Source organism: Salvelinus alpinus, chromosome 14 (genome assembly GCF_045679555.1).
Source record: "Salvelinus alpinus chromosome 14, SLU_Salpinus.1, whole genome shotgun sequence".
NCBI lineage: Eukaryota > Metazoa > Chordata > Actinopteri > Salmoniformes > Salmonidae > Salvelinus > Salvelinus alpinus.
Window position 1 is genome coordinate 41228879 of NC_092099.1, and position 18661 is coordinate 41247539.

Genomic DNA, 18661 nt, shown 5'->3' on the forward strand with positions numbered 1-18661 from the left:
ACATGTCTACAGTATAGAGGATATTAAACACTATCACATGTCTACAGTATAGAGGATATTAAACACTATCACATGTCTACAGTATAGAGGATATTAAACACTAACACATGTCTACAGTATAGAGGATATTAAACACTAACACATGTCTACAGTATAGAGGATATTAAACACTATCACATGTCTACAGTATAGAGGATATTAAACACTATCACATGTCTACAGTATAGAGGATATTAAACACTAACACATGTCTACAGTATAGAGGATATTAAACACTAACACATGTCTACAGTATAGAGGATATTAAACACTAACACATGTCTACAGTATAGAGGATATTAAACACTAACACATGTCTACAGTATAGAGGATATTAAACACTAACACATGTCTACAGTATAGAGGATATTAAACACTATCACATGTCTACAGTATAGAGGATATTAAACACTAACACATGTCTACAGTATAGAGGATATTAAACACTAACACATGTCTACAGTATAGAGGATATTAAACACTATCACATGTCTACAGTATAGAGGATATTAAACACTAACACATGTCTACAGTATAGAGGATATTAAACACTAACACATGTCTACAGTATAGAGGATATTAAACACTAACACATGTCTACAGTATAGAGGATATTAAACACTAACTCATGTCTACAGTATAGAGGATATTAAACACTATCACATGTCTACAGTATAGAGGATATTAAACACTAACACATGTCTACAGTATAGAGGATATTAAACACTAACACATGTCTACAGTATAGAGGATATTAAATACTATCACATGTCTACAGTATGGAGGATATTAAACACTAACACATGTCTACAGTATAGAGGATATTAAATACTATCACATGTCTACAGTATAGAGGATATTAAACACTAACACATGTCTACAGTATAGAGGATATTAAACACTATCACATGTCTACAGTATAGAGGATATTAAACACTAACACATGTCTACAGTATAGAGGATATTAAATACTATCACATGTCTACAGTATAGAGGATATTAAACACTAACACATGTCTACAGTATAGAGGATATTAAACACTAACTCATGTCTACAGTATAGAGGATATTAAACACTAACACATGTCTACAGTATAGAGGATATTAAACACTATCACATGTCTACAGTATAGAGGATATTAAACACTAACTCATGTCTACAGTATAGAGGATATTAAACACTAACACATGTCTACAGTATTAGAGGATATTAAACACTATCACATGTCTACAGTATAGAGGATATTAAACACTATCACATGTCTACAGTATAGAGGATATTAAACACTAACTCATGTCTACAGTATAGAGGATATTAAATACTATCACATGTCTACAGTATAGAGGATATTAAACACTAACTCATGTCTACAGTATAGAGGATATTAAACACTATCACATGTCTACAGTATAGAGGATATTAAACACTATCACATGTCTACAGTATAGAGGATATTAAACACTAACTCATGTCTACAGTATAGAGGATATTAAACACTAACACATGTCTACAGTATTAGAGGATATTAAACACTATCACATGTCTACAGTATAGAGGATATTAAACACTATCACATGTCTACAGTATAGAGGATATTAAACACTAACTCATGTCTACAGTATAGAGGATATTAAATACTATCACATGTCTACAGTATAGAGGATATTAAACACTAACTCATGTCTACAGTATAGAGGATATTAAATACTATCACATGTCTACAGTATAGAGGATATTAAACACTATCACATGTCTACAGTATAGAGGATATTAAACACTAACACATGTCTACAGTATAGAGGATATTAAACACTATCACATGTCTACAGTATAGAGGATATTAAACACTAACACATGTCTACAGTATAGAGGATATTAAACACTATCACATGTCTACAGTATAGAGGATATTAAACACTAACACATGTCTACAGTATAGAGGATATTAAACACTAACACATGTCTACAGTATAGAGGATATTAAACACTATCACATGTCTACAGTATAGAGGATATTAAACACTATCACATGTCTACAGTATAGAGGATATTAAACACTAACACATGTCTACAGTATAGAGGATATTAAACACTATCACATGTCTACAGTATAGAGGATATTAAACACTATCACATGTCTACAGTATAGAGGATATTAAACACTAACACATGTCTACAGTATAGAGGATATTAAACACTATCACATGTCTACAGTATAGAGGATATTAAACACTATCACATGTCTACAGTATAGAGGATATTAAATACTATCACATGTCTACAGTATAGAGGATATTAAACACTAACACATGTCTACAGTATAGAGGATATTAAATACTATCACATGTCTACAGTATAGAGGATATTAAATACTATCACATGTCTACAGTATAGAGGATATTAAACACTATCACATGTCTACAGTATAGAGGATATTAAACACTATCACATGTCTACAGTATAGAGGATATTAAACACTAACACATGTCTACAGTATAGAGGATATTAAACACTAACACATGTCTACAGTATAGAGGATATTAAACACTATCACATGTCTACAGTATAGAGGATATTAAACACTATCACATGTCTACAGTATAGAGGATATTAAACACTAACACATGTCTACAGTATAGAGGATATTAAACACTAACACATGTCTACAGTATAGAGGATATTAAACACTATCACATGTCTACAGTATAGAGGATATTAAACACTAACACATGTCTACAGTATAGAGGATATTAAACACTAACACATGTCTACAGTATAGAGGATATTAAATACTATCACATGTCTACAGTATAGAGGATATTAAACACTATCACATGTCTACAGTATAGAGGATATTAAACACTATCACATGTCTACAGTATAGAGGATATTAAACACTAACACATGTCTACAGTATAGAGGATATTAAACACTATCACATGTCTACAGTATAGAGGATATTAAACACTATCACATGTCTACAGTATAGAGGATATTAAATACTATCACATGTCTACAGTATAGAGGATATTAAACACTATCACATGTCTACAGTATAGAGGATATTAAACACTAACACATGTCTACAGTATAGAGGATATTAAACACTATCACATGTCTACAGTATAGAGGATATTAAACACTAACACATGTCTACAGTATTAGAGGATATTAAATACTATCACATGTCTACAGTATAGAGGATATTAAACACTAACACATGTCTACAGTATTAGAGGATATTAAACACTAACTCATGTCTACAGTATAGAGGATATTAAACACTATCACATGTCTACAGTATAGAGGATATTAAACACTATCACATGTCTACAGTATAGAGGATATTAAACACTAACACATGTCTACAGTATAGAGGATATTAAACACTAACACATGTCTACAGTATAGAGGATATTAAACACTAACACATGTCTACAGTATAGAGGATATTAAACACTATCACATGTCTACAGTATAGAGGATATTAAACACTAACACATGTCTACAGTATAGAGGATATTAAACACTATCACATGTCTACAGTATAGAGGATATTAAACACTAACACATGTCTACAGTATAGAGGATATTAAACACTATCACATGTCTACAGTATAGAGGATATTAAACACTAACACATGTCTACAGTATAGAGGATATTAAACACTAACACATGTCTACAGTATAGAGGATATTAAACACTATCACATGTCTACAGTATAGAGGATATTAAACACTAACACATGTCTACAGTATAGAGGATATTAAACACTAACACATGTCTACAGTATAGAGGATATTAAACACTATCACATGTCTACAGTATAGAGGATATTAAACACTAACACATGTCTACAGTATAGAGGATATTAAACACTAACACATGTCTACAGTATAGAGGATATTAAACACTAACACATGTCTACAGTATAGAGGATATTAAACACTAACACATGTCTACAGTATAGAGGATATTAAACACTAACACATGTCTACAGTATAGAGGATATTAAACACTATCACATGTCTACAGTATAGAGGATATTAAACACTAACACATGTCTACAGTATAGAGGATATTAAACACTAACACATGTCTACAGTATAGAGGATATTAAACACTAACACATGTCTACAGTATAGAGGATATTAAACACTATCACATGTCTACAGTATAGAGGATATTAAACACTAACACATGTCTACAGTATAGAGGATATTAAACACTAACACATGTCTACAGTATAGAGGATATTAAACACTATCACATGTCTACAGTATAGAGGATATTAAACACTAACACATGTCTACAGTATAGAGGATATTAAACACTAACACATGTCTACAGTATAGAGGATATTAAACACTAACACATGTCTACAGTATAGAGGATATTAAAAACTAACACATGTCTACAGTATAGAGGATATTAAACACTAACACATGTCTACAGTATAGAGGATATTAAACACTATCACATGTCTACAGTATAGAGGATATTAAACACTAACACATGTCTACAGTATAGAGGATATTAAACACTAACACATGTCTACAGTATAGAGGATATTAAACACTATCACATGTCTACAGTATAGAGGATATTAAACACTAACACATGTCTACAGTATAGAGGATATTAAACACTAACACATGTCTACAGTATAGAGGATATTAAACACTAACTCATGTCTACAGTATAGAGGATATTAAACACTATCACATGTCTACAGTATAGAGGATATTAAACACTAACACATGTCTACAGTATAGAGGATATTAAACACTAACACATGTCTACAGTATAGAGGATATTAAATACTATCACATGTCTACAGTATGGAGGATATTAAACACTAACACATGTCTACAGTATAGAGGATATTAAATACTATCACATGTCTACAGTATAGAGGATATTAAACACTAACACATGTCTACAGTATAGAGGATATTAAACACTATCACATGTCTACAGTATAGAGGATATTAAACACTAACACATGTCTACAGTATAGAGGATATTAAATACTATCACATGTCTACAGTATAGAGGATATTAAACACTAACACATGTCTACAGTATAGAGGATATTAAACACTAACTCATGTCTACAGTATAGAGGATATTAAACACTAACACATGTCTACAGTATAGAGGATATTAAACACTATCACATGTCTACAGTATAGAGGATATTAAACACTATCACATGTCTACAGTATAGAGGATATTAAACACTATCACATGTCTACAGTATAGAGGATATTAAACACTAACACATGTCTACAGTATAGAGGATATTAAACACTAACACATGTCTACAGTATAGAGGATATTAAACACTAACACATGTCTACAGTATAGAGGATATTAAATACTATCACATGTCTACAGTATAGAGGATATTAAACACTAACACATGTCTACAGTATAGAGGATATTAAACACTATCACATGTCTACAGTATAGAGGATATTAAACACTATCACATGTCTACAGTATAGAGGATATTAAACACTAACACATGTCTACAGTATAGAGGATATTAAACACTATCACATGTCTACAGTATAGAGGATATTAAACACTAACACATGTCTACAGTATAGAGGATATTAAACACTATCACATGTCTACAGTATAGAGGATATTAAACACTAACACATGTCTACAGTATAGAGGATATTAAACACTAACACATGTCTACAGTATAGAGGATATTAAACACTATCACATGTCTACAGTATAGAGGATATTAAACACTAACACATGTCTACAGTATAGAGGATATTAAACACTAACACATGTCTACAGTATAGAGGATATTAAACACTATCACATGTCTACAGTATAGAGGATATTAAACACTAACACATGTCTACAGTATAGAGGATATTAAACACTAACACATGTCTACAGTATAGAGGATATTAAACACTATCACATGTCTACAGTATAGAGGATATTAAACACTAACACATGTCTACAGTATAGAGGATATTAAACACTAACACATGTCTACAGTATAGAGGATATAAAACACTAACACATGTCTACAGTATAGAGGATATTAAACACTAACACATGTCTACAGTATAGAGGATATTAAACACTAACACATGTCTACAGTATAGAGGATATTAAACACTAACACATGTCTACAGTATAGAGGATATTAAACACTAACACATGTCTACAGTATAGAGGATATTAAACACTAACACATGTCTACAGTATAGAGGATATTAAATACTATCACATGTCTACAGTATAGAGGATATTAAACACTAACACATGTCTACAGTATAGAGGATATTAAACACTAACTCATGTCTACAGTATAGAGGATATTAAACACTAACACATGTCTACAGTATAGAGGATATTAAACACTAACACATGTCTACAGTATAGAGGATATTAAACACTAACACATGTCTACAGTATAGAGGATATTAAACACTAACACATGTCTACAGTATAGAGGATATTAAACACTAACACATGTCTACAGTATAGAGGATATTAAATACTATCACATGTCTACAGTATAGAGGATATTAAATACTATCACATGTCTACAGTATAGAGGATATTAAACACTAACACATGTCTACAGTATAGAGGATATTAAACACTAACACATGTCTACAGTATAGAGGATATTAAACACTAACACATGTCTACAGTATAGAGGATATTAAACACTATCACATGTCTACAGTATAGAGGATATTAAATACTATCACATGTCTACAGTATAGAGGATATTAAACACTATCACATGTCTACAGTATAGAGGATATTAAACACTAACACATGTCTACAGTATAGAGGATATTAAACACTATCACATGTCTACAGTATAGAGGATATTAAACACTAACACATGTCTACAGTATAGAGGATATTAAACACTAACACATGTCTACAGTATAGAGGATATTAAACACTAACTCATGTCTACAGTATAGAGGATATTAAACACTATCACATGTCTACAGTATAGAGGATATTAAACACTAACACATGTCTACAGTATAGAGGATATTAAACACTAACACATGTCTACAGTATAGAGGATATTAAACACTAACACATGTCTACAGTATAGAGGATATTAAACACTATCACATGTCTACAGTATAGAGGATATTAAACACTAACACATGTCTACAGTATAGAGGATATTAAACACTAACACATGTCTACAGTATAGAGGATATTAAACACTATCACATGTCTACAGTATAGAGGATATTAAACACTAACACATGTCTACAGTATAGAGGATATTAAACACTAACACATGTCTACAGTATAGAGGATATTAAACACTAACTCATGTCTACAGTATAGAGGATATTAAACACTATCACATGTCTACAGTATAGAGGATATTAAACACTAACACATGTCTACAGTATAGAGGATATTAAACACTAACACATGTCTACAGTATAGAGGATATTAAATACTATCACATGTCTACAGTATGGAGGATATTAAACACTAACACATGTCTACAGTATAGAGGATATTAAATACTATCACATGTCTACAGTATAGAGGATATTAAACACTAACACATGTCTACAGTATAGAGGATATTAAACACTATCACATGTCTACAGTATAGAGGATATTAAACACTAACACATGTCTACAGTATAGAGGATATTAAATACTATCACATGTCTACAGTATAGAGGATATTAAACACTAACACATGTCTACAGTATAGAGGATATTAAACACTAACTCATGTCTACAGTATAGAGGATATTAAACACTAACACATGTCTACAGTATAGAGGATATTAAACACTATCACATGTCTACAGTATAGAGGATATTAAACACTAACTCATGTCTACAGTATAGAGGATATTAAACACTAACACATGTCTACAGTATTAGAGGATATTAAACACTATCACATGTCTACAGTATAGAGGATATTAAACACTATCACATGTCTACAGTATAGAGGATATTAAACACTAACTCATGTCTACAGTATAGAGGATATTAAATACTATCACATGTCTACAGTATAGAGGATATTAAACACTAACTCATGTCTACAGTATAGAGGATATTAAACACTATCACATGTCTACAGTATAGAGGATATTAAACACTATCACATGTCTACAGTATAGAGGATATTAAACACTAACTCATGTCTACAGTATAGAGGATATTAAACACTAACACATGTCTACAGTATTAGAGGATATTAAACACTATCACATGTCTACAGTATAGAGGATATTAAACACTATCACATGTCTACAGTATAGAGGATATTAAACACTAACTCATGTCTACAGTATAGAGGATATTAAATACTATCACATGTCTACAGTATAGAGGATATTAAACACTAACTCATGTCTACAGTATAGAGGATATTAAATACTATCACATGTCTACAGTATAGAGGATATTAAACACTATCACATGTCTACAGTATAGAGGATATTAAACACTAACACATGTCTAAAGTATAGAGGATATTAAACACTATCACATGTCTACAGTATAGAGGATATTAAACACTAACACATGTCTACAGTATAGAGGATATTAAACACTAACACATGTCTACAGTATAGAGGATATTAAACACTATCACATGTCTACAGTATAGAGGATATTAAACACTATCACATGTCTACAGTATAGAGGATATTAAACACTAACACATGTCTACAGTATAGAGGATATTAAACACTAACACATGTCTACAGTATAGAGGATATTAAACACTATCACATGTCTACAGTATAGAGGATATTAAACACTATCACATGTCTACAGTATAGAGGATATTAAACACTAACACATGTCTACAGTATAGAGGATATTAAACACTAACACATGTCTACAGTATAGAGGATATTAAACACTAACACATGTCTACAGTATAGAGGATATTAAACACTAACACATGTCTACAGTATAGAGGATATTAAACACTAACACATGTCTACAGTATAGAGGATATTAAACACTATCACATGTCTACAGTATAGAGGATATTAAACACTAACACATGTCTACAGTATAGAGGATATTAAACACTATCACATGTCTACAGTATAGAGGATATTAAACACTAACACATGTCTACAGTATAGAGGATATTAAATACTATCACATGTCTACAGTATAGAGGATATTAAACACTAACACATGTCTACAGTATAGAGGATATTAAACACTAACTCATGTCTACAGTATAGAGGATATTAAACACTAACACATGTCTACAGTATAGAGGATATTAAACACTATCACATGTCTACAGTATAGAGGATATTAAACACTAACTCATGTCTACAGTATAGAGGATATTAAACACTAACACATGTCTACAGTATTAGAGGATATTAAACACTATCACATGTCTACAGTATAGAGGATATTAAACACTATCACATGTCTACAGTATAGAGGATATTAAACACTAACTCATGTCTACAGTATAGAGGATATTAAATACTATCACATGTCTACAGTATAGAGGATATTAAACACTAACTCATGTCTACAGTATAGAGGATATTAAACACTATCACATGTCTACAGTATAGAGGATATTAAACACTATCACATGTCTACAGTATAGAGGATATTAAACACTAACTCATGTCTACAGTATAGAGGATATTAAACACTAACACATGTCTACAGTATTAGAGGATATTAAACACTATCACATGTCTACAGTATAGAGGATATTAAACACTATCACATGTCTACAGTATAGAGGATATTAAACACTAACTCATGTCTACAGTATAGAGGATATTAAATACTATCACATGTCTACAGTATAGAGGATATTAAACACTAACTCATGTCTACAGTATAGAGGATATTAAATACTATCACATGTCTACAGTATAGAGGATATTAAACACTATCACATGTCTACAGTATAGAGGATATTAAACACTAACACATGTCTACAGTATAGAGGATATTAAACACTATCACATGTCTACAGTATAGAGGATATTAAACACTAACACATGTCTACAGTATAGAGGATATTAAACACTATCACATGTCTACAGTATAGAGGATATTAAACACTAACACATGTCTACAGTATAGAGGATATTAAACACTAACACATGTCTACAGTATAGAGGATATTAAACACTATCACATGTCTACAGTATAGAGGATATTAAACACTATCACATGTCTACAGTATAGAGGATATTAAACACTAACACATGTCTACAGTATAGAGGATATTAAACACTATCACATGTCTACAGTATAGAGGATATTAAACACTATCACATGTCTACAGTATAGAGGATATTAAACACTAACACATGTCTACAGTATAGAGGATATTAAACACTATCACATGTCTACAGTATAGAGGATATTAAACACTATCACATGTCTACAGTATAGAGGATATTAAATACTATCACATGTCTACAGTATAGAGGATATTAAACACTAACACATGTCTACAGTATAGAGGATATTAAATACTATCACATGTCTACAGTATAGAGGATATTAAATACTATCACATGTCTACAGTATAGAGGATATTAAACACTATCACATGTCTACAGTATAGAGGATATTAAACACTATCACATGTCTACAGTATAGAGGATATTAAACACTAACACATGTCTACAGTATAGAGGATATTAAACACTAACACATGTCTACAGTATAGAGGATATTAAACACTATCACATGTCTACAGTATAGAGGATATTAAACACTATCACATGTCTACAGTATAGAGGATATTAAACACTAACACATGTCTACAGTATAGAGGATATTAAACACTAACACATGTCTACAGTATAGAGGATATTAAACACTATCACATGTCTACAGTATAGAGGATATTAAACACTAACACATGTCTACAGTATAGAGGATATTAAACACTAACACATGTCTACAGTATAGAGGATATTAAATACTATCACATGTCTACAGTATAGAGGATATTAAACACTATCACATGTCTACAGTATAGAGGATATTAAACACTATCACATGTCTACAGTATAGAGGATATTAAACACTAACACATGTCTACAGTATAGAGGATATTAAACACTAACACATGTCTACAGTATAGAGGATATTAAACACTAACACATGTCTACAGTATAGAGGATATTAAACACTATCACATGTCTACAGTATAGAGGATATTAAACACTATCACATGTCTACAGTATAGAGGATATTAAACACTATCACATGTCTACAGTATAGAGGATATTAAACACTAACACATGTCTACAGTATAGAGGATATTAAACACTATCACATGTCTACAGTATAGAGGATATTAAACACTATCACATGTCTACAGTATAGAGGATATTAAATACTATCACATGTCTACAGTATAGAGGATATTAAACACTATCACATGTCTACAGTATAGAGGATATTAAACACTAACACATGTCTACAGTATAGAGGATATTAAACACTATCACATGTCTACAGTATAGAGGATATTAAACACTAACACATGTCTACAGTATTAGAGGATATTAAATACTATCACATGTCTACAGTATAGAGGATATTAAACACTAACACATGTCTACAGTATTAGAGGATATTAAACACTAACTCATGTCTACAGTATAGAGGATATTAAACACTATCACATGTCTACAGTATAGAGGATATTAAACACTAACACATGTCTACAGTATAGAGGATATTAAACACTAACACATGTCTACAGTATAGAGGATATTAAACACTAACACATGTCTACAGTATAGAGGATATTAAACACTATCACATGTCTACAGTATAGAGGATATTAAACACTAACACATGTCTACAGTATAGAGGATATTAAACACTATCACATGTCTACAGTATAGAGGATATTAAACACTAACACATGTCTACAGTATAGAGGATATTAAACACTATCACATGTCTACAGTATAGAGGATATTAAACACTAACACATGTCTACAGTATAGAGGATATTAAACACTAACACATGTCTACAGTATAGAGGATATTAAACACTATCACATGTCTACAGTATAGAGGATATTAAACACTAACACATGTCTACAGTATAGAGGATATTAAACACTAACACATGTCTACAGTATAGAGGATATTAAACACTATCACATGTCTACAGTATAGAGGATATTAAACACTAACACATGTCTACAGTATAGAGGATATTAAACACTAACACATGTCTACAGTATAGAGGATATTAAACACTAACACATGTCTACAGTATAGAGGATATTAAACACTAACACATGTCTACAGTATAGAGGATATTAAACACTAACACATGTCTACAGTATAGAGGATATTAAACACTATCACATGTCTACAGTATAGAGGATATTAAACACTAACACATGTCTACAGTATAGAGGATATTAAACACTAACACATGTCTACAGTATAGAGGATATTAAACACTAACACATGTCTACAGTATAGAGGATATTAAACACTATCACATGTCTACAGTATAGAGGATATTAAACACTAACACATGTCTACAGTATAGAGGATATTAAACACTAACACATGTCTACAGTATAGAGGATATTAAACACTATCACATGTCTACAGTATAGAGGATATTGAACACTAACACATGTCTACAGTATAGAGGATATTAAACACTAACACATGTCTACAGTATAGAGGATATTAAACACTAACACATGTCTACAGTATAGAGGATATTAAAAACTAACACATGTCTACAGTATAGAGGATATTAAACACTAACACATGTCTACAGTATAGAGGATATTAAACACTATCACATGTCTACAGTATAGAGGATATTAAACACTAACACATGTCTACAGTATAGAGGATATTAAACACTAACACATGTCTACAGTATAGAGGATATTAAACACTATCACATGTCTACAGTATAGAGGATATTAAACACTAACACATGTCTACAGTATAGAGGATATTAAACACTAACACATGTCTACAGTATAGAGGATATTAAACACTAACTCATGTCTACAGTATAGAGGATATTAAACACTATCACATGTCTACAGTATAGAGGATATTAAACACTAACACATGTCTACAGTATAGAGGATATTAAACACTAACACATGTCTACAGTATAGAGGATATTAAATACTATCACATGTCTACAGTATGGAGGATATTAAACACTAACACATGTCTACAGTATAGAGGATATTAAATACTATCACATGTCTACAGTATAGAGGATATTAAACACTAACACATGTCTACAGTATAGAGGATATTAAACACTATCACATGTCTACAGTATAGAGGATATTAAACACTAACACATGTCTACAGTATAGAGGATATTAAATACTATCACATGTCTACAGTATAGAGGATATTAAACACTAACACATGTCTACAGTATAGAGGATATTAAACACTAACTCATGTCTACAGTATAGAGGATATTAAACACTAACACATGTCTACAGTATAGAGGATATTAAACACTAACACATGTCTACAGTATAGAGGATATTAAACACTATCACATGTCTACAGTATAGAGGATATTAAACACTATCACATGTCTACAGTATAGAGGATATTAAACACTAACACATGTCTACAGTATAGAGGATATTAAACACTAACACATGTCTACAGTATAGAGGATATTAAACACTATCACATGTCTACAGTATAGAGGATATTAAACACTATCACATGTCTACAGTATAGAGGATATTAAACACTAACACATGTCTACAGTATAGAGGATATTAAACACTAACACATGTCTACAGTATAGAGGATATTAAACACTAACACATGTCTACAGTATAGAGGATATTAAACACTAACACATGTCTACAGTATAGAGGATATTAAACACTAACACATGTCTACAGTATAGAGGATATTAAACACTATCACATGTCTACAGTATAGAGGATATTAAACACTAACACATGTCTACAGTATAGAGGATATTAAACACTATCACATGTCTACAGTATAGAGGATATTAAACACTAACACATGTCTACAGTATAGAGGATATTAAATACTATCACATGTCTACAGTATAGAGGATATTAAACACTAACACATGTCTACAGTATAGAGGATATTAAACACTAACTCATGTCTACAGTATAGAGGATATTAAACACTAACACATGTCTACAGTATAGAGGATATTAAACACTATCACATGTCTACAGTATAGAGGATATTAAACACTAACTCATGTCTACAGTATAGAGGATATTAAACACTAACACATGTCTACAGTATTAGAGGATATTAAACACTATCACATGTCTACAGTATAGAGGATATTAAACACTATCACATGTCTACAGTATAGAGGATATTAAACACTAACTCATGTCTACAGTATAGAGGATATTAAATACTATCACATGTCTACAGTATAGAGGATATTAAACACTAACTCATGTCTACAGTATAGAGGATATTAAACACTATCACATGTCTACAGTATAGAGGATATTAAACACTATCACATGTCTACAGTATAGAGGATATTAAACACTAACTCATGTCTACAGTATAGAGGATATTAAACACTAACACATGTCTACAGTATTAGAGGATATTAAACACTATCACATGTCTACAGTATAGAGGATATTAAACACTATCACATGTCTACAGTATAGAGGATATTAAACACTAACTCATGTCTACAGTATAGAGGATATTAAATACTATCACATGTCTACAGTATAGAGGATATTAAACACTAACTCATGTCTACAGTATAGAGGATATTAAATACTATCACATGTCTACAGTATAGAGGATATTAAACACTATCACATGTCTACAGTATAGAGGATATTAAACACTAACACATGTCTACAGTATAGAGGATATTAAACACTATCACATGTCTACAGTATAGAGGATATTAAACACTAACACATGTCTACAGTATAGAGGATATTAAACACTATCACATGTCTACAGTATAGAGGATATTAAACACTAACACATGTCTACAGTATAGAGGATATTAAACACTAACACATGTCTACAGTATAGAGGATATTAAACACTATCACATGTCTACAGTATAGAGGATATTAAACACTATCACATGTCTACAGTATAGAGGATATTAAACACTAACACATGTCTACAGTATAGAGGATATTAAACACTATCACATGTCTACAGTATAGAGGATATTAAACACTATCACATGTCTACAGTATAGAGGATATTAAACACTAACACATGTCTACAGTATAGAGGATATTAAACACTATCACATGTCTACAGTATAGAGGATATTAAACACTATCACATGTCTACAGTATAGAGGATATTAAATACTATCACATGTCTACAGTATAGAGGATATTAAACACTAACACATGTCTACAGTATAGAGGATATTAAATACTATCACATGTCTACAGTATAGAGGATATTAAATACTATCACATGTCTACAGTATAGAGGATATTAAACACTATCACATGTCTACAGTATAGAGGATATTAAACACTATCACATGTCTACAGTATAGAGGATATTAAACACTAACACATGTCTACAGTATAGAGGATATTAAACACTAACACATGTCTACAGTATAGAGGATATTAAACACTATCACATGTCTACAGTATAGAGGATATTAAACACTATCACATGTCTACAGTATAGAGGATATTAAACACTAACACATGTCTACAGTATAGAGGATATTAAACACTAACACATGTCTACAGTATAGAGGATATTAAACACTATCACATGTCTACAGTATAGAGGATATTAAACACTAACACATGTCTACAGTATAGAGGATATTAAACACTAACACATGTCTACAGTATAGAGGATATTAAATACTATCACATGTCTACAGTATAGAGGATATTAAACACTATCACATGTCTACAGTATAGAGGATATTAAACACTATCACATGTCTACAGTATAGAGGATATTAAACACTAACACATGTCTACAGTATAGAGGATATTAAACACTAACACATGTCTACAGTATAGAGGATATTAAACACTAACACATGTCTACAGTATAGAGGATATTAAACACTATCACATGTCTACAGTATAGAGGATATTAAACACTATCACATGTCTACAGTATAGAGGATATTAAACACTATCACATGTCTACAGTATAGAGGATATTAAACACTAACACATGTCTACAGTATAGAGGATATTAAACACTATCACATGTCTACAGTATAGAGGATATTAAACACTATCACATGTCTACAGTATAGAGGATATTAAATACTATCACATGTCTACAGTATAGAGGATATTAAACACTATCACATGTCTACAGTATAGAGGATATTAAACACTAACACATGTCTACAGTATAGAGGATATTAAACACTATCACATGTCTACAGTATAGAGGATATTAAACACTAACACATGTCTACAGTATTAGAGGATATTAAATACTATCACATGTCTACAGTATAGAGGATATTAAACACTAACACATGTCTACAGTATTAGAGGATATTAAACACTAACTCATGTCTACAGTATAGAGGATATTAAACACTATCACATGTCTACAGTATAGAGGATATTAAACACTATCACATGTCTACAGTATAGAGGATATTAAACACTAACACATGTCTACAGTATAGAGGATATTAAACACTAACACATGTCTACAGTATAGAGGATATTAAACACTAACACATGTCTACAGTATAGAGGATATTAAACACTATCACATGTCTACAGTATAGAGGATATTAAACACTAACACATGTCTACAGTATAGAGGATATTAAACACTATCACATGTCTACAGTATAGAGGATATTAAACACTAACACATGTCTACAGTATAGAGGATATTAAACACTATCACATGTCTACAGTATAGAGGATATTAAACACTAACACATGTCTACAGTATAGAGGATATTAAACACTAACACATGTCTACAGTATAGAGGATATTAAACACTATCACATGTCTACAGTATAGAGGATATTAAACACTAACACATGTCTACAGTATAGAGGATATTAAACACTAACACATGTCTACAGTATAGAGGATATTAAACACTATCACATGTCTACAGTATAGAGGATATTAAACACTAACACATGTCTACAGTATAGAGGATATTAAACACTAACACATGTCTACAGTATAGAGGATATTAAACACTAACACATGTCTACAGTATAGAGGATATTAAACACTAACACATGTCTACAGTATAGAGGATATTAAACACTAACACATGTCTACAGTATAGAGGATATTAAACACTATCACATGTCTACAGTATAGAGGATATTAAACACTAACACATGTCTACAGTATAGAGGATATTAAACACTAACACATGTCTACAGTATAGAGGATATTAAACACTAACACATGTCTACAGTATAGAGGATATTAAACACTATCACATGTCTACAGTATAGAGGATATTAAACACTAACACATGTCTACAGTATAGAGGATATTAAACACTAACACATGTCTACAGTATAGAGGATATTAAACACTATCACATGTCTACAGTATAGAGGATATTGAACACTAACACATGTCTACAGTATAGAGGATATTAAACACTAACACATGTCTACAGTATAGAGGATATTAAACACTAACACATGTCTACAGTATAGAGGATATTAAAAACTAACACATGTCTACAGTATAGAGGATATTAAACACTAACACATGTCTACAGTATAGAGGATATTAAACACTATCACATGTCTACAGTATAGAGGATATTAAACACTAACACATGTCTACAGTATAGAGGATATTAAACACTAACACATGTCTACAGTATAGAGGATATTAAACACTATCACATGTCTACAGTATAGAGGATATTAAACACTAACACATGTCTACAGTATAGAGGATATTAAACACTAACACATGTCTACAGTATAGAGGATATTAAACACTAACTCATGTCTACAGTATAGAGGATATTAAACACTATCACATGTCTACAGTATAGAGGATATTAAACACTAACACATGTCTACAGTATAGAGGATATTAAACACTAACACATGTCTACAGTATAGAGGATATTAAATACTATCACATGTCTACAGTATGGAGGATATTAAACACTAACACATGTCTACAGTATAGAGGATATTAAATACTATCACATGTCTACAGTATAGAGGATATTAAACACTAACACATGTCTACAGTATAGAGGATATTAAACACTATCACATGTCTACAGTATAGAGGATATTAAACACTAACACATGTCTACAGTATAGAGGATATTAAATACTATCACATGTCTACAGTATAGAGGATATTAAACACTAACACATGTCTACAGTATAGAGGATATTAAACACTAACTCATGTCTACAGTATAGAGGATATTAAACACTAACACATGTCTACAGTATAGAGGATATTAAACACTATCACATGTCTACAGTATAGAGGATATTAAACACTATCACATGTCTACAGTATAGAGGATATTAAACACTAACACATGTCTACAGTATAGAGGATATTAA